The 20,389-nt window shown below is 42.7% G+C and overlaps 1 protein-coding gene across 9 annotated transcripts in view; it reads left to right on the forward strand.

Moving 5' to 3' along the window:
- Window positions 1-20,389, forward strand: part of HIVEP3 (HIVEP zinc finger 3) — a 553,422-nt gene that overhangs the window by 198,730 nt on the left and 334,303 nt on the right. Inside the window, exon 3 of one of the 9 annotated variants that reach the window (XR_013171030.1) lies at window positions 13,263-13,597. The exons of the other annotated variants lie outside the window; for them this stretch is intronic. The gene's annotated coding sequence lies outside the window, so the exon portion shown is untranslated. Of the gene's footprint in view, window positions 1-13,262; window positions 13,598-20,389 lie in introns of those variants that run through there. 9 annotated transcript variants of the gene reach the window in all.

The raw sequence follows: 20,389 nt of genomic DNA on the forward strand, positions 1-20,389 counted from the left end.
ACTATTCATGTCCATTCCACCTTAAGTGTTATGGTTTGTTTTCTTTCTTTCTTTTTTGTTTTTACAGTCACTGTTCCCTTCCCTCCTGCTGTCATTCAGAGTAGCTGCAGCTGAGAGCACTGCAAATGGACTTTCTTCTCTGAAAGGGAACCTACTTGTCTCCCATCTGTAACTGTAGAGGGAGAAGAACTTGGGTCTGCGTTAGCAAAGCTGGGGAATCATGCGATCTCCTGTCTCCAAGGGTCTTTATCTGATTCCCTTGCTTGATTCCTAAAATCAGAGTCTCCTGGCTTGCCCTTCATTGCTGTTTTTCACAATGAGCTGGCTTTCTGGTTTTGAAATCTATGCTCCACTATCCTATTGCAACTGTAGTTCATCTCCTAGACTCCCAGAATTTCCAAAGAAATAGAAGGCAAAATCTGGGGGAGAGAGAAATATTGAGAGACACACAAGAGTGTGCTGGAGAAAGACTCAGAGGAGGCATGTCAGGGTGATACCAGTGGTTGGGGGGATGGGGCATAAGAGAAGTGGTGATGGGAAAGAGGAAGGCCAGAGGGGCAGGGAAAAGAAATAAATAACTTAATAACTTCGAACTCTAAGCATGCGCAGCAGTGTGAAGATAGTTAAGTCCTATGGTATTTCAATAGAAGGAAAGACTTGAATTCTGGATTTCTGAGTATCCCTATCCCTGTTCTCTATGGCTGATCTCAGCCTACGGTCTGATACAGTGTTAGGGGAGGATCAATAGAATTCAAGGCACGAGGAGTGTCCAGAACTCACATTAATTTGTTATTTGTTTGTACAGACAGCTGTTCTTACTGTTGCATAAAACTTCAGCTATATTGTTAGTTGCTTTTGAGCAAAAATTAGGAGTCATCATCTGTGGCCTTCTGCTTCCAGGTGATGTCTACTTTTTTAATGCTTTAGCCTTTTCTTTTATATGGGCAGACTCCAGAATCGAACTCAAGTCTCTGGCATGGCAGGTGAGAATTCTGCCACTGAGCCACCGTTATACCACCTGGCTTTGGCCTTTTAAACCCTTTCAAAAAGTTGCTTCAGCTCCCCAAATTTGAAGTCATCACTTCTTACCCCCTCAGCTCCAATGTGCTTTTTTTACCTCTGACAATACACCTCCATTTTTACTGTCGCCAGGTTTCAAAATTCAGAATTGCTTCTGTCTCATCCTTAATCCCTCTGACTTAATTGTCTTCAAGCCTCTTAGATATTTGCTTTGTGATCTCTTCGAAATCTGTTTCTCTCTCTCCCGTTGTCAACACCTTGGTACAACCCTTATCACTGCCAGCCTGGATTATTATGCAAGCTTTCTAGTATTCTCGCCACCTCTAGTTTAGTCTGCGTCCCCACAAAAAGCTAATGTCTTTAAGATTCTCCTTTAATTATGTTAATCTGCTGTTCCTGAGTCTCCAACTGCTCCCTACAGTTTATTGGATAAAGCCCAGAATTCTCTGTGTGGGATTCAGACTTCTCTGAAATTTGGCCTCCTTCCTCCCTATCAAATGCTCTGGTCTCTACCTCCCCACACAGATCCTTCTCCTGGGGCAGGAATGCCAGCAGCATGCTCTGGACTGCAAGCCTTTCTCATGCTGCTCTCGGTCTTTCCTCTTCCCCTGCCTAAATTTCTTCCACCCTTCAAGGTTAAATTCAAGGTTAAACTCAGACCCACTTTCTTTTGAATACCACATACCCTCTTGGGCAAAAAATATCTTCTCCATGATTGACTCTTACGGCTTCAGAATATAGCAACTAAGTCTTGCATTTCTTTGTAACCAACGCCAGTGCTCATCCCATTGCATCTCATCCCATATAGAGGCCCACAGGCCACTATAGATTCTTTTGAAGAGAAAAAAATGTACCGCTCAGGCCAGCTATAGAATGGCTTTGCATATTCAGGTGTAACATAGTCTCCAGATTGAGAATGGAATGAGAGTTTGCTTTGGGGTCATTTAAACCCATCTGCCCATAACTGAAAGTCATATGCAGACCTAGAGGTTCTGCACAGCTCAGCGCCCGCCCCACCCCACGCCCATCCTCCCCCCAGCCAAAGAGTATGCTGAGGCACTGGAAAGAAGAAATCTCCCTCTTAGTTTGGGTTTCACTTGTGTTGCCAAGAAACTAGTCCAGGCTTTGCCTCAGTCTAATTCCACTTCCCTCCTGAAAGATGTTCTTCTCTGGGCTTTACTTTGCTTTCCAATTTCACAGGTTTGTGTGCTATGGGTGTGCTCATAGGAAAACTCACCAGGACCCTCACCCCACAAATGACTTCTTCCTTATAGAAGTAATTTAAGAGATGTGAGCATTCTGTTTCCAACTGCTGTTATGCCTGTAGGGCCAAACCAGCATGAAACTCCAACTGTGACCGCTCAGATAGGGGAGATTTTAGGAGATAAAATCCCCTTAGTAAAAATGTAGAATGTCCTTTGAAAACATTGCAAAATTCTTGCTGAAGGCGTCAGATCCATTCCGATCCATTTCTATTCCAAGAACAGTTTATTCTTTAAAAGCAGACAACTGGCAAATGTGAATCCAGGTGTCTGCTTACTACAAATACAGTGGAATTCTCCAAGTACTAGCAGGGTTTTGACCAGCTCAGGAGAAAATTGCTGTGTAAGTACTTGTGGAGGAATGGAGTAAGGGGAATGTTATATGTGAAATTACTTTTTCGTGCCAAAACTAAATTCAAAGCAAGGAAGAAAGTTAGGCAGATGTAGCTCAAGGTAATACTGGCCACACCTTGTGGCCACACTAGGACTTAAATTGCAAAGGTGTTTCTTGTCTGAGGCCCTAAGGAGTTTTCCATCTTGTAAAGGGGGTGATTTAAGGAATTAAATCTGCTACAGGCAAAGCCATGCCACGTTGACTTTTCTTTTTGTCCTTATGCAGACACTCATGAGGAATGTTTAGACATTGAATAATCTTGGAGACAACTAATATAGAGGGTCTTGCGAGTCCAGCTGCTGATTTGCAGAGCTTCTATTCCATCAGGTTTCTTTACTGCCTTTGTTGGTCTGAGCCAAAGTTAAATAATCCTGGCTTTAGAAGGGACCTTAGAGCTCATCTAGTTCAACTTTCCACAAGGCAAAGAGATACTGATGTCCTAATGTATGACTGTCTGGCCCTGCTTGACTCTTTCCAAGTGATAGGGAACACACTTTGAGGCAGCTTATTCTGGCATTCAGGGACTGTCTGCTGGCACCCTTGACTCCTCTGTTACACGGCAAGACACATGGTGGCCTCTCCAGGCCTCTCCCTTTTCTTCTGGGTTTCCTTAATTTCAGCTTTTTCCTTCCTGTGGCTTTCACTTGCTCATGTCTGAATCCATTCTGCTTATCAAAGACCCCAGTAGTAGGATTAGACCTACTGGGCCACAAACACATTAACTGAAGTAACCTCATCAACAGGGCCTACTTACAATGAGTTCTCATCCCCAGGAAAGGATTACATTTAAGAACCTGGTTCTCTGGGGTACAAATAGCTTCAAACCACCACACTGAGGTTACCCAGCCAATAAGTGTGTGTGTGTTGGGGGGGCAGGATTCCTCCCCAGCAAGAACTCCCCACCTTGAGCAACTAACCCCTACCTCTCCTCTTATAACTCATTACAGCCTCAACTGCACTGGCCTTCTTTCCCGCCTAGGGGCCCTTGCATTGGACATTCTCCCTGCCCAGAGCACACTTCCTCTCCCACTAGCACTTTGTGTGTCAGCCTCCTCCTTGTGTAGTTCCCAGAGGGGCCTTGACTGAGCTCCTGAACCAGTGCGACCTCCTCCTCACCTGCACAGTTATTCTCTGTCCCTTTCTACCATGTCACCTTGCTTTACTTCTCTGTGCCACTTATTCATCATCTCACACTGCTTCACCTGGAGGACGGTCAGCTCTATGGAAGACGTGATTCTTTCCCATCTTGTTTGTATGATGTCCTCAGTGCCTAGCACTGTACCGAGCACATAATAGGTGCTACTGGAGATGGGGAGAGGGGACGATAAGTGAGGGATGATGGATATCTAGCCTAGAGTGTGTAGTGTGTACACTGGAGGCCGTGGAAGATGAGATGAGCCTTGTGGGGAAGGAAGACAACATCAGACACAAACATACCTTTGTATCATTCTTTCTTCCATTTTTGTGTGAATGGCAGGAAGGATGTATAAGTTATAAGTAAAATGATATACGTAAATGATGGGATGTATTCAAGTGTTTACTACCAGGGTGCATGGACAGAAATATTTGGGGATGATTGTCCTAGAAAGAGAGACAGATTAGGAAATAGTCCATCCCAACGTGGGATGTGTTGCCACCAGGATGAACACAGAGTATGATGGAAGCATGTAGAGAGGGTTACCTTGGAGGGTTGAATGATGGTTAAAACTTGCATTTTTAGTTGTTTTGTTAGTATTATATTGCTAATATTTTTCAAACTATCCAAAAACAAGCTTTTATTTTTAGATCATTAAAGCAACTTAAATAGCCTTTATAACCATTGTACTAATAGATGATGAAAGAGAGAGTGCTTAATAGTTCCCAGTTACTGAGTTGGAGAGGTTAGCTTCCAAAGACTTCCAATGCGGCTGGCTGTTAAGTGTTCAAGTTATCCATGCTTTCTTAACTGAAAAATTAACCTGAAGAATAGAGAAATAAACCCATCTTGAAACTCCAAGTCTTCTAGGTAGAAAGGTGGTTGTGTGAGCAGAAGGTAGGACTCGGGCTTTGGAGTCTGCAGAACTTGGGGGTGAATCTCACTCCTGCCTCTTTCTTTCTGAGTGACTTTGGGCAGGTCCCCCTTTTTCTTGCCCTCCATTTACAAAATAGCAGAATTATACCTGCTTCGTAGGCATGATGATGTGAAGATGAGACAAAATAAGGGCCCAGTAGAGTGCTTGGTAGACAGTGGGTGCTTCTGAAAATCAGTTCCCTTCCTCTGCTTATGGCAAAAACTCCGTGTCATTTAGAAAGGACCTCAACATACCTCCCTCAGCCCATGCTCAAGAACATGTTTTTTCTCTTTGCATTTGATTAAATCAAGTTGTACTTGAATATATTCTTTAAATAATTTAAATTGATTTCTTGTAAACCACAGCCATCCTTCCTGGGGCTGTACTGACCCTTGATATTTTTTACCAGTGATACAATCAGGCTAACCTCTTTTCTTCTCTGAGCTTAACCTCTAATGACGCTGCAGCTGGCTTTCTGTAGTACAAACAACTCTTTTCTTCTGCGAGTGGAGTGTTGCAGTTGTGTTGAAGCAGAGTAAATAGAGAGAAGCCAGACCTTGGCCTGGGAACTACCTGTGTCCCAGGCTGGGCCTCTCCTGGAATGGGGGAAGGAGGGCTGGGTGGCCTGTTTGGGGGAGATGAATTGGATCAGGAAGGAAAGGCCTGAGTTGGGCAGAACTCAGCAGATTCCTTGGCATGCACTGCAGAAGGATTCCCTGAAGGGCTGCACAGAAAAGAAATGTGCTGTGTGGTTGGCAGGCCAGAAACCACAGAGAACCTGGCAATGCTTTTTGAGGATTTGGGAGCAAAAAAGCAGACTCCCTAGGTGGTTATTTATAGAGTCGGCAGCAGTAATGATCAGTTAGAAAAAATAAATTATAATTCAGTTGAACCTGAAATAACTTTTCTTTTACAACCCCAGGCATTTCACATGGGCCGCTTGTACACCACTCCCTCCCTGTAGTGTTCTGGAAGCTGAGGGTGGGCTCCACGCCAGCCTTGCTTATGCCCTCCCCAAGGCTTCAGAGCAGTCCACAAGGCAACAGAGAAGGGGTTTCTGGCAAGAGACAGGGAGAATTTGGCTGGATGACGTCTTTCTTTTCCCCTCTGCACGCTACCGTCCAAATTGCCACATTGTCCCTCCTCTCCTTCTCAACACTTCTGTAATGTGCAGCCCAAGGTGGGCCTTGGGGGAGTGTGGAATCCATGGCTCACTAAGCCTCTAGTCTCCTTACACCATGTTCAAGTGAATGCACATACCAGCTTGTTTGCAGTGTCTGTGTTTTTGCTTCAGCAAGAGCTTCTTACTGAAACATCTTCTGAGAAGCTGGCTGCTGACTCTCATTTCACAGACCCACAGTTTTTCAGCCATCCCCCTCCCCACACTTAGCCAACAAGCAAGGCCATGATGATGTTCACACTGACAGCTTGATGGTGGGGTCACCTTGAGCTCGCCTGACCCGCCACTTGGCATCTTAACATTGGGCATCCTTCCTGTTTCCCCTCTCCCAGCCATCTGCTCCTTCTTTTCTATTCATTCATTCTTTCATTTCCTGTTCACTCAACAAGCATTTATTGAGCATCTACCACATTCCAGACACTGATGATGCAGAAATAAATGGTATATCTGGATGCTGCCTGCTGGTGGCACATGGACTGGTTCTTGCCCACAGACACATTTCACTGGGCTCACAACGAGGTGTCTTAAATTTGAATTTGCTGCTGACATGTAAAGATGGGGTGATTTCACATAAGAACAAGGATGCCTGGCTTCTTTTGGAAAATTTGAAGTTCTGTCCATACTTGCCACGTTCCCATGCCATCGTGTTCTCCAATCGGGCAGCCACTCCCTTTGGTAAGGCGGGTCCCTCCTGTTTAATTCCATATTGTCTTACCCATACCAAGACACCATCTAGGAGATATAAATGGGACCCATTACCTGTTTATGGTACCTGTATGGCCCCGTGAACATCTGAATTTGTGATCTCTGTTACAATCCCTAATCTTAGGGATTTTATGGTCCAGGGGGGGATACAGGCAGAGCCATAGATAATTTCAGTATGTGAAAAATGCTTTGAGGACAATGTACTTCTGAAGCATGGGGGAGGAAAAACTGATTTTGACATGAAGGGTCAGGGGCTTCCTGGAGAATATAGGTTTGAAACCAGGCTCTGCAATCAGCTCCTTAGATGCCCCTCTTCTGGTGCCTGCCCCAACTGGCTGGGTGGCCATGAGCAGGTCCTCCCCTGCCCTCCATCTGCCAAGATTTGTGACACCACCCTGCTGTTTCTCATCATCCCAGCCCAGACCTGACAAGGTAGGTCTGGCTGTACCCTCAGAGGGCAATATGTGGGCCTTGGGCACAGACCCAATGAGGCGACAGGTGAATAAGGCTCTGTGCTTTTCTGGTTTCCCCCTAACTCTCTGGCACCTTTCTCTCCTCATCTCTTGGAAGTTGGTAGTCCTCAAAGCATGAGTTCCTTTGATACATTGAATATCATTTCCAGGTTGGTATTTTTCCAGCCAGCATGGTCAACCCAGGGGTTGTCTGCTGAGGGGTAGCAGGTAGAGACTCATAGTTCCCCAGATGCTTCACCTGGGATGGTTCCCAGGCATCTCACACCTTCTGAGCTAAAGCTGCTGTGCTCTTGCCCTCTATACTCCACATCCTGGCTTTTCCCTAAGCTCAACCTTCACTTTTCCTTTTCATCGTTCACTTCTCTCAGACTGGAATTCCTTTTCTCTACCATTCTTTTTTCTCTTTAGTCTAGGACATAACTTTGTGGTAATTTTATTCACAATAAAATTTAACATTTCAGAGGAATTGCAGGGTTTCTTTTTTAATTTGCCATTTTTTGTTTATTTTCTGTGAATATGGTGTTGCCTTATACATAAAAATGAATATGAAAAAGAAAAATTCATTTAAATTTTAAACTATTAATAGTTATCGTCACATGGATACATTAAAATGTTTTATATTTTGATGTAAATGGATTTCTTTGAAGAAAATATCATGCGATTTTTGTGCTTGTGATTATCTACACATTTTAAAAATTGAAGTGAATTCACATAACATCAAATTAGCCATTTCAAAGAGTACAATTCTATGACATTTAGTATAGTCACGATGGTGTGCATCAGCTTTATCTAATGCCAGAACGTTTTTATCATTCCAGAAGGAAACCCCATATCCACACCTACCAAACCTGGTCTACCAGTAATCTTCTTGTTGTCTCTATGGATTTACCTATTCTGGATATTACATATAAATGGAATCATTAAAAAATGTGAACTTTTGTATCTGACTTAGCACATTTTTTATTTGTCCATTGTCGTAGCATGTATCATATTCATTCCTATTTGTGGCTCAATAGTATTCCACTGTATGGACATAATACATTTTATTTATCCTTCCTGTTCTGTTCCTTAGAGGAGAAATAGTGGTGCTAGTTCTTGAAATTTTTACATATTTCAACACTGAAGCCATCTTGTCTTCATTTTTTCTTTATTAGAAAGTTTTAAATTTCTGATTCAAACTCTTTGCTTATTATAGTTCATTTAATATATTTTATTTCTTCTTGAGCCCGTCTTTGTAATTTGTATATTTCTAGGAATTTATCCCATCTACATTATTATATTTGTTGGTTTACAATTGTTCATAGTACCATCTTTTTTATTTTTTGTTAAGAAATATTTTTTTGAAAAATTTTCATACACATATAGTCCATCCATAGTAAACATCCAAAATATACAGTATAATACAGTATCATCACATAGTTGTGTATCATCACTATGATCATTTGTAGATCTCTGCCATTTTAAACCCCTTGACGCATGAAAACTTCCTGTTACTTTCCTCATTCAATCAACCACCAGCATGGATAACAACTTAACAGCATTGCCAGAAGTCAAAGAACTCACCCACAATCCATCCAGCCACCCCAATAAATACACAGTGTTTCACATCCAGAAGAGAATTTAGCCACTTAAGATGACCTCACCCAACCCCTTCACTTTATTGCCTACATGCTTTTCTCCCATGTTGTTTTCTTTTCTGGCAAGGAGCCCTAAAACACAGTAGTTTATGGTGTTGGGGATGAATCCTGTATCCCCTGACTAGATGACATGCCCCTCAACTGCAGGAACTGTCAGCTGGGCTTTGTCTTCCCTGAGGACCTAGTGTGGTTCTGTATTAAAAATGGGCTCCTTACATGTAATTTAGTAACTAGTTGCTGGCATGAGTTGAATCATTGGTACAAGGGATGAGTTACTATTTGCATATTCACACTTGTCATTGAGGTTATTGTTAAGGAAAAATAGAAACAATTTGGGAGTGACTGGGTAGGAGAGGGTGACATTTGTTACATGAAGGCAACTTATGGCCAAGAGCCTCTTTGCCAGAAGCATTAAAATGTAATCAATGGGAAGTTGGCTACTGCAGTCTACTATGTTTGGGGAGGGAGACCTAGGAGAGGGCAAGGAGCCTAAACTCCAGCCTTGGGGAGTGTAGACCTTATCCATCAAGAGGTCAGTGCCAGTTTGCACACATAATAAAAAAGATGGAACCTGGTGCTCTAGTTTGGTATTTTACAATTCTAAGCCCAAGAAAATGTCCCAATTAAAGCAAGTCTATAGAAATGTCCAATCAAAGGCATCCAGGGAAAGATGCCTTGGTTCAAGAAGATCGATGAAGTTCAGGGTTTCTCTCTCAAGTGAGAAGGCACATGGTAAACATATTCAGGGTTTCTCTCTCAGCTGAAAGGGCACATGGAGAACACGGTGTCATCTGCTAGCTTCTTCTCCTGGCTTCCTGTTTCATGAAGCTCCCCAGGAGGCGTTTTCCTTCTTCCTATCCAAAGCACTGGCTGATGGACTCTCTGCTTCGTGGTGTTGCAGCATTCTCCACTCTCTCTGAATCTCCTTCATCCTCCAAAATGTTTCCTCTTTTATAGGACTTCATAAACTAATCAAGACCCACCCAAATGGGTGGAGACATGTCGTCACCTAATCCAGTTTAACAACCACTCTTGATTAAACCACATCTCCGGGGAGATGATCTAATTACAGTCTCAAATATATAGCGTTGAGTAGAGATTAGAAGAAACGGCTGCCTTTACAAAATGGGATTAGGATTAAAACATGGCTTTTCTAGGGTACATACATCATTTCAAACCAGCACACCTGGCTTCTTTGAAGCTCCTTTTAGGAACTCTGGGTTGTCCAGAGAATTTTGTCCAGAAGTAGATGGATCTCAGCTTGCTCTTTACCACATACCATAGATCAATTCACTGACAGTTTCCCTATGCTCCTCTATCGCTGCCCATGGCAGTCTTCTCCTGTCTTTCCTGCTGGCCACACTACCAGTAGCTCCACCGATGCTCTGAGTGGCAGGTACCCAGGGCTGCTGCCATTGGGCCAGGTCCTTTCACTCAGTAGAATTAAGAGAGGTGACAGATAGGACTGGGGTGAGATGCACGCCCTGAGAAAATTCACCTATGTGGATCTCCCTGCAGACTGAATTGTCTTATTAGTAATAATCAATTAATAGCAAGTTATAGTCTTTTGCTGTTTACAGAGAGTTTTCAAATATGTTAATCTCCTTGGTCCTTACAAAAACCCTTTGCCATGTATATTTTCACCATCCTCATTTACAAATGAGGAAACTGAAGCTTAAGAAGTTTAAATGACTTGCCTAGGGGTTGAATCCAAATCTTTTGACTCAAAAATATCTCATCATTCCATTAACCTTGTTGCCTCCCAAATCCTATATCCTACATCTGATGCACCAGTATCCTTTCTACAGGAAGGGGCATCATAGCTGGGAAGTGATTCAGCACCACCCCCAATCCCTGAACTTCCTGTTTTCTCTCTCTTGTCATTGAGGATGCCAGCCTGGGGGTATATTTTCTCCCTCCACATCCTGTTGAAGCTCAAGGAGTCCAACTCCTACAGTTGGAAAGGAGGGAAATTAGAAGGAAAGTCTCAAATTCTAACTTAGGAACTGTATCGGAGGAAGATCTTCCTGATATCTTAGGTTCTTTAATTCTTCTGTATAGTCATTAAACAGATATGTATAGAAGACCTACTGTGATGCAGGCACTGTTCTAGGTGCTGGAGCTATTACAGTGGTGACAAGGCAGAGGCACCTGCCCTCTTGGAGCGCACAAGTTAGTGCCAGGTGGAAATAAGCAAGTAAATGAAATGCTTTCAATGGTGACAGGGGCTGTAAAGAAAACAGAGACAGGTGATGGGAAAGAGAGTAACTGGCAAGAGGTGGGAGCTACTTGGATTAGGCGGTTAAGGAGGAAAAACACAAACTAAGACATGAATGACAAGAAGGAGCCTGTCTTTAGAAAACTGGTGCCAGCGGTTTTCCAGGAAGAGAAACAGCAAGGGCAAAGGTCCAAGTTGAAACTTGGAGTGAGTTTTAAAAACACCATATTCCTTGTGGTAATTCAGTTCCATGTGTTGTCATCACTGTGGTTCCGCTACATTGTGCCTACTGAAAGGAGTTTTACTGGCACCCTATATGTGCAGAGTGGAATTTCTATGAGAAAACAAGATCTGAGTTCTAGGCAGCAGAGTCACAATTGAACTTGGAGAACCAGGAACTGCTTCTACCACAGCCTTAATAAGAAATGACCATGGCATGGAATGAGTGTGTCAGTATGGCGAATAGGAAAGAGAAGCCTAAATTCATCTAATGCAGAAAATCTTGACCCTTGTGACCCCAGTGATGGCAAAAGTCAGGAAGTTTCCTAAAATATGATATTTATGATTTTCAGAATAGTGCTGCTGAGTTTAAATTCTATTATTGGCTATGTGTGTTTTATTCTTTCTTTGACATCTCTAAATTAATTACTTTTATTAATATTATGTCACGTGAGGGAGTTGGAGTAACCCAAAGGCACTTCTTATCCTCATGCTTTAAACTGAATGCATTTATCAACAGTTTTCTTTGAATTACAGAATTCCCTGGGCTTTGTTTTGGGTGGGGTTAGAGTGCTAACTGAGCATGAATCATCAGTCATCGTAGTGGTTCCTTAATATAAGTTTGGTACCTACTCTTGAACTCTCATGTATACGTAGCAGTTCTCAAAGTGTTGGCCTCGCATCAGCAGCAGCTTGTGAGAATTTGTTAAAACACAGTTTCTCAGCCTCCATCTCAGAACTACTGAATTAGAATCCATAGCTGTGTTTTAACAAGCCCTCCAGTTGATGTTAATGCATACTACTGTTTGAAAATCACCAGTGTAAAATAGGTGCTTTATGATTTGGGGCTACCAGTGATGGATTCTTATATGCCAGTCATAATCATGGCCACAGAAAATGGTTGCATTTATAAAATGGTTATCCAATTTGGCTTGGTGAACAGTCCTGCAGCTGTAAAGCAGAAGGAGAGTTCATGGTCCATGCTGGGATTGGGCCCAAGCTCTTCTGGTTGGTATCACATCCCAATCCATTATTCTAGTCAAGTTCCTGCTTGGAGGGGAGCTCATCCTGGAGGAACCTTGACTGAAGACTGTGCAGGATTTGCTTTCTTGGAGGTGATTAAAGTAGAACAACTTGTTGATTATGATCAGCTTCACATTTTTTAAAAAATTTAAGTGATCTGAGTTTATAAGTCTTGGTAGATCTGATTGTACCTGTGTCATGAAGATCAGTGGGGATGAAAGGTCTTGGGTTCCAAATAAAAAGTAATCTGGGGATCTTGCTGTGTGCTTAATTTAGAATTCTGATCCACTTTGGCTTCCCATATTTAAATGTCCTCTCATAAAACTAGAATGAGGCGACCAAATGGCCCAGATCACCTGGCAGTCTCCCATGTTTCCCCTTCCTGTCCTTCTCAGTCTGGTGTCCTGGATTTGCCCTTGTGTTGCCCACTTCTCCTGGATCTTGTCCAGTCAAGTGATGTAACGCCCTGATATTTCCCTGAAGAACGAGAGGAAAGGAGATTCTCAAAGCACAGCTTCCAATGCCATTCCAGAGGCTGAGGAAACCAGTGCTTAAAAGGATTGCTCACACAGTAACAGGAGCTCCAAGGAGAGAGTTGGAGCCAGAGGTATGCAGGCTGAACTGGGGTAGAAGTAGGTTTATTTTTCTGGTAGAGCTTAGAGGAGGGCAGGGTTAGAAGTAGGTAGGGTATGGGAAGTAGGGCTGGGACGGTCCTCACTGGGCCAGAAAGCAAAGAAGGGGAGGCAGAGGGCACAGTAGGAGGTGACGAGGGTGTGGAGAGGAATATGAGCACGTCAGCCCAAGCTGGCTCTGCCTTTTTTGCTCATGTCTACTGCCCCTCTTTCTGTATTCTTTCATCTCTGATGATGTCATTCCATCCCAAAGACTTTCCTTTCTTCTGTCATTCTATTAACCTTTCCTCTCTGGTTACCCTCTTGCACTACTTCCCTCCCCAAGTTTCCTATTGCAGCCCACCCACCACCCACTCCATCTTCTTTATCTCGTTTCTTCCCATTATTGACATGCTGAAAACAGGAGAATAGTAGAGTCCATTGTGATAAGCCCTCTCCCTGTTCACAGATACCCGCACTGAAGAGCCATCCACATCAGTTCTCGACCAATCCAACCCAGGACCCATTAAACGGAGGACAACATGTTGGGGTCTTCCCCACCTTGCAACTGCAAAAGCTGGAACAAGGGCCAGAGCAACACGTGTCCAAAGAAGCAGCACATGCCAAAAGCTTTCAGAATAACACCAAGAAAATTGTCTATTGAATTATTATTGCCAGTTTTGCCAACGGATATTGTACGAAGAGACCTTTCCTCCCCCATTGGATTCCATCATGCCTGAATGTCATTCCTTATGGAACTTTGAACATCTCCTATCCACTATTAAACCTGCTATTCCTGTTTCAGCTGTGGTGGACCTTCCCTATGAGAAAATGCTAAGTTTTTCTCCCTCCAAGTGTTGGATTGAACTATCTTATCTGAAAGTGGGTCACTTGAGCCTAGAAGCACCATTTGACATTCTTGTACCCAGAAGTTGCCAAGTTTATATCACACTTGTTTCATTTGTGAAGGGGGGTCCACCTCTGACAGATGCTACCTTGTCTGGTCAGTGCATCTCCTGATCCACTCTTAGTACTTTTCTACCCCTCCCACGTCCTGTGCAAAATGAGGCTTGTACAGCAGTGACCCGCCCCCATCCCACCTCCTCTTGGGGAGTGCCATGCTTGTGGTGGATGTGCTTAGGTTAGAAATGTAAGAGAAAGTGTGGTCTGGTAGAATTGACATCTTTGTAAATTTGGAGGCAACTAGAGCATAGCTCCAACACTGGAAGAAAGTAGCTTTAAAGGAGGTCAACCCTTATCTCAGTGTTTTGCCTTATTCCAATTCATAACTCAATACTGCCTTGTTAGTGTCTGCCCTAATCCAAGATAGTTTTTATCTTCTTTTTTCAATTAAAAGTAATTTTCTTATTTTTCCTTATTGCAAAGTAATGGGTGCTTATTACAAAAACATTCAAAATATGGAAAAATAAAAAGAAGGGAAAACCACCTCCAAATACTACATGCTCCAAAGATGTCCATAAAGATGAATCTTTCAGATCCCTTTCTAGGCATATGATTATACACATACACACACACATATACACACATTTTATATATATATACATATATATATGTAATGTCACAATGCCATATATATTCTTTGATAAAGCACTTTATCATAATGACATAACAGCTTTCTGTATTAACAAGCTCATTTCTACAGTAATTGTGATATGAGTACTCGATTATATAGATATATCATAGTTTATCTACCAACTTTTCCAACTTTTCTCCATTATAAACAGCATTAATGAACATGGTTCTAGTTGAATCTTTATATAATTCTTTCCTTAAGGTAAATCCCCAAAAGGGGAATCAAAGGGCAGTTAGTAAAGATTGCCAAGATCACTAAGTATAGAGCTGGCACTAACTTCTTGGTACCCAAATGCATTAGAAACTGGGCCGTTGGAAAGTCCACACATGCCATTTCTTAGATGTCTTTTTATATCTGCACTTGGGTAGCTCTGACTTCCTGTCACTTGCATATCCATGAACAACAAGTGAGATAAGCAGGTGCATGAGGAAGTGGATGCTAAGAATTAGTCATTAATTCATTCTTGTATTTTTCTGGAGCAGCTACTGTTGAAGTTGCCACGTTGAGGCTGAGAATACAAAGATGAATTAAACAGGGACTCTATCCTTAGGGAAATCATAGTCTAGAGAAGGAAAAAGACAGAGATCTTATTTTGTCAGGGCTGCTGTGACAAAGTAGCACAGACTAGTTGGGTTAAATAAGAGGAATTTATTGTCTTACAGTTTTGGCAGCTAGAAGTCCAAAATCTACGTGTTGGCAGGACCTTGCTTTCTCTGTAGCATTCTGATGGTGGCTTCCCAGCAATCTATACTTCAATCTCTACCTCCATCAAATGGCTGAATGTCTTTCCATCTGTTTCATACTCACAACATCTAAATTTCTTCTGTATATAGAGACTCTGGCCACAATGGATTAAGGTCTACCCTCCTTCAGTTTGGCCTCACCTTAGTGAATAATATCTTCAAAGATCCTATTTACAAATACGTTCACATCCACAGGACAAGTGGTTAGGACTTGAACATATCTTTATGGGGGGCATGATTCAATCCATAATAACCAATAACAAACATTTACTCATAATAGAGTAATAGGATATATATAAGTTCAGTAATATATTTCAAAGCAGAAAATTTGGAATATTCTGAAAATCCTAAAGGAAAAATACAAAAATCAGGCATACTCCACTGGCCTATTAATCACAGCTAACGTTTTAGATTGTGCCCTTTAGATTGTGAGATCTGCCTTCTTGTGGTCACTGTCACTGCATACAGGCTCCTTGAAGGCACTGCCTGTGTCCTTCATTGGCACCTGCAGAGATCCTGGCACACTCTTCTACAACTTACTCTGAAATCTGTTAAGTGTAAAATCCAGATGGAAATAAAATTAAAGGTAAAGGGATTCATGAATTGAAACAAAATCTCAATGTTTTATGTATGTAGTAAGATTTGCATTAATTCATATCCTTCTGCTTGATGGTAAACTTTTTCAAATATTTAATTATAAAAGTAACAATCACGTTTCAGAAAATTTGGGAACTAGAGAAAAGAACTGTTATCCTAATTCAGGGTTAGTAGGATTTAAATGACCTTCACCCTGAAAAATGTGTATGAAGACAGTGCTGAGGAATATATGAATGTTGTGAGTTTATTCTTTCAGTTTTTAATTAAACATGTTTAGTAGGTAATTACATTCGTACAGTTCAAAATTCAGGTAGTACAAAAGCATATATAGTGAGAGTCTTTATGCCTCAGCCATCCAGTACCCAGGAAATATCCAGTGGTATCGGTTTCTTACACATTCTTCCAGAGCTTTTCGTGCATACCAAATCATATATGTAAATAAAAGATGAGTTTTAATGGAGGGCTTGGCAAAATTATTATCTCTGAATGTTGTCATTTCAGCCTAAACGATCCTTTTTTATCCTAGTGGCAGGCCTGGGTTACAGATGGAGAAGAGTAGAAGAGAAAAGGGCAGAGAGGTGTGTGTGTGTGTATGTAGGAGGTGGGTAGGTGATTGTTGCTGTTGCTGAAGGAGAAAGGGAAGGAAAGAGAAGGAAAGAAAAAGATCATTCATTCATTCATTCATTCACCCAACCAGTATTTGTCGAGCACCTGTAATGTGCCAGATGCTACTCTACGCCCAGGGGATAGAGGAATGAACCAAAAAACAAAATTTCTTGTTCTCCTGGATATTATTTAAATATGGAAGATGGCAGACAATAAACATAATAAATTAGTAAATTGCATAATATATTAGATTGTGATAAATACTATAGAAAAATTAAGTAATGTGTGGGAGATGGTGAGTGTCAGGGGACAATATTAAAGCACAGGTCAATGTAGGGCTTCATTGAGAAGGTGACTATGAGCCCAGAGGTGGAGGAAGTGAGAGAGCGAGGCTGTGGATATGGGAGAAGGAGCCCTGGCCGAGACAAGCAGCAGTGAAAAGGCCCTGTGGCAGAAGTGTGAGCCCCAGAGGCTGCCAGCCCCTCCCAACCTGCTCCCCCCAGGCTGCCCTTGCTGACTTCTACACCCTGATGGACCTCTGTCAGGTCCCAAAGAAGCCCAGGTCAGGCGGGTGTGTTCCACCGTGCTGAGTTTATTCTATTCTGGATAGGAGGTTTCCGTTTCTCTAACGTTGTTTGATTTTACTCCTTGAAGATAATTCTGGAGTATTAGTTTTACTCCTTGGAGATAATTCTGGAGCCAATTAATTTGGCTATTAATTAGTTTGGCTATTAATTTAGTCTAAGCAAGGGAAGGAGGGAGGCAGCATGATTTAATAGAGAAGATGGAGACTCCGGTCCTCGATTTTAAACCAATCCTGCAGCTTGTTTTCAAGTTTTTTGTATTGGGCACATTATTCAACCTCTCTGGCCCTCAGTTTCCCCATTTAGAAAATGAAGGGGTTGTACTTAGATGACTTTTGAGCTGTCCCCAACACCATGGTTCTTAGACTCTGTGACCGCATGAACAGTTAAGGTGCCAAGTGGCATCGGGTGGGCATAAGTGCTAGAAATCCTGTGGAGGGGGCGGGTTCTGCCTGCAGAGGGCTCTGTCCATGATAACACAGTCACACCTGCTTTTCCCTCTTGGACTAGAAGAGCTCAAGTCCACCCTTAACATAGGATATTCCATCTGAGTAAGTCCAGAATCCCTGATGATAACAGGAGATAGAGCAACGCTGTTTGTTGCATTCCCCTCCGTATTGCCTTTTGTACATTGTTCTCTTTAAGCCCTTAAAGAGTTGTTTTCCTCCATGCCCCTTGGCTGAGTTGAATCTCAGTCTGCAGTGGAGGTGGCCTTAGTGGGATCTGGGTCTCCTTTTTGTTTGTTTTTTTCCTTTTGGATTCAGAAGTTTCCTCCCCTCTTTACTATCATCAGTTTGGAAGCCTGGAGTCTTTCATCTGCCTTGGAGAATGAAGCAGTGGGGAGAGGAGGAAGCAAGCAGGTTATGGGCATCACTTTTTTTCCATGTGGAGCAAAATCACTGAATTTAAAAATCAGAATGTGCATAAAAGATTGGGGGCGGTGCAGAATGGGGGACTTCAGCAATTTCATGTAGAGGGAAAAACGTTAAACATGAATAGAAGACTTTTCTCTTTCTCTCTTAAAGGGGATTATAGTTACTGATGTGCTATTTTCTTCAGCATTTCTTCTGCTTTTTCTTAAACTAGCTGTTTTCATATTCTTCATTGCTGTTAAACAGGGCAACAGAAAAGTGGCTTCCAGAACTGAGTTTCTGTTCCCTAACTAGAATTTACAGGGTATCGTGTCCCCTCAGCATTGTGAAAGAGACATGCCCATGTGCACCTTTCGTTGAAAATAGATTCTGAGATTTTCAGTTTGTTCAAATGAACTTCTGATTTATGTTCTTTCCCCAATGCCTTTTAAAAATTTTAAACATGAATTCTCTCCATTTCTTACATTTCCTGTGATGCCCTTTGTCTCCATCAACTGTTGTGGAGAGAAATTTTATTTGGAATATTCATAACAAGTCTATCGCTAATTATCACTTTAACAATGTGTTATGGAGTGTGCCCATGCAGTCATCTGGAAAGGCACATATGCCACGAAATTTGGGGATGTGCTGCATACTGCATGTGCCCATTCTTAGTGTCTCATCAGATCTTTGCTCTGGGAAGAAGTAGGGGCATCCTAGAAGGGAGACCAGCTTTGGATCTGAATGCCCGTGTCCTTTATTCCTGTCCTCATAGTAACAATTTCCAAGAGAATTTGCTTTTGAGTATAAGCCTTAACATTGAAACAAAATGCCTTCCCCACACCGAAGCCCTTTCTGGAAAGCTGCAGATATTGGATCTTGAGGTCGTCTCAGGTCATTGCCAGGTGGACAGCTCCTTTCCATTGACGTCAACACGAGCTGCTGGCCTTGGTGCGTCTGGACCTCTAGTGGGAGGGGGAGGGGGCAGATTGGTCACCCAATAGGCTGACTTCAGATGCAAAGGAAACAGAACTTCACCATCATAGGATTGACAAGAAAGAATGCCTCTCTCCCTTTTTCTCCCTTTCTGCTTTCTTTCCTCTTGGGAAGGAGAAGGAACTCATGCTGGATTCCTTCTTCAGGATTCTCAGTGGGACTGAGCTTTCGGAGTCAAGAATTATATCATCGCAGATGCTCATGGAGCTTTTCCCACCAAGACTTCCTGATGGATGCGGATGAAACCCCAGAGGCTGCCCACAAACGAGGCTGAAAGTAATGGAGCATAATGGAACAAAATCTCCTGGTCAAAGAGTTCAGTCCTAGTGCAGTAATAAATCAAGCGGTCTTTACAAGGGGCTGGTAATGGGGCAGCTGGGAATGAATTGCCAAACCCTGGTTCTGCATGACTTTGCAGATCCTTTCTGGATCCTTCTTTTAACACTAGCAGGAGTGAGTGGGGAGGGCAGGGTGTGTGGAGTGGGGAGAATTCCAACTCAGTCTTTCCCTGAGTATCCTTAGAATATTCCTAGGGAAGTAATTTGGATGGTGGTAAAGTTGAATCTGTTATGTTTGGCTTTTATGATAATGACTTTTACTGTCCCTGGAGCCTGTTTTTTCTAGATGTTTCTTCAGAAACAGTAACAGCGCTTATTAGGTATTGAGTGCTTACTATGCGCTAGGCATATTGCCCATCATTTTCATGACAAGAAACATTAAAAGTTAATAGAGCCCTTACTGTGCCAAACTCTTAAGCACTTTAAATACTCACCTCACTAGGAGCCCCCACTGGGGCCAGGGTTTACGTGTGAGGAAACTGAGGCTCAGAGACCAGCAACTTGTTCAAGGTGCCACCGCTGGTCACATACAGACAGGAGGGCAGTAGTTTGGGGCTTGTCTTCCCACAGGTTGCAGGAAACACAGTGCATGAGCTGTGTCCTTTGTTCCTATTTGAAAGCAGCAGGAGGTGCCCCAAGGAACCGTGAGAGGGCCGTGGAGCCGTCCTGAACCCCACTTGGTGATGCTGACCGAGCATCCACTTTATCAATGCATTTGGTTCTGCGGGCTCTGCACCTGCTTACAACGCATCGTAAGAACCCAGTGCAAGCTGCTGCTTTAAAGAACTGATTCAATAAACCCTGGACTTCTGGACATTTGATTTGTTTTTCATTTGGGGTTCAGGTGGGATCTTGGAGGAATTGCGTGGGGGGTATACTCGAGAGGGAAAATTCTGGGTGTGTTTGAAAAAGACAAGCCACCACAGACAAATTTCGATAAAGAGCGGAAGACAGGTGTGGCGTGGGCAGGTGTGCGTGCCGGGGTGGGGGATGGGCGGAAGCCGAGGTAGGGACTGTAGGTGGAAAGGACAGGCGGGCTTTGTTGTTCCACATCCATTAACTGTGCCAGCACCGCCACTAATAGGTGGGTGATTCAACTCCTTCCTGCGTTTTATTACCGGACAGAGACTTTAACAGCCCTTTGATTTAGCAAGTTAATAAAGTAAGTTATCAGGCCACACTGTTTATTTAAGCACCGACTAGATTGCCTGGGGCTTGTTGCTTTCTGGGAACCCTTCTGATATTGTTTTAGAATTCAAAAGCGAGAAAGTTGTGGAATTTGCAGGC

The sequence above is a fragment of the Tamandua tetradactyla genome, chromosome 2 (genome assembly GCF_023851605.1).
Source record: "Tamandua tetradactyla isolate mTamTet1 chromosome 2, mTamTet1.pri, whole genome shotgun sequence".
Lineage (NCBI taxonomy): Eukaryota > Metazoa > Chordata > Mammalia > Pilosa > Myrmecophagidae > Tamandua > Tamandua tetradactyla.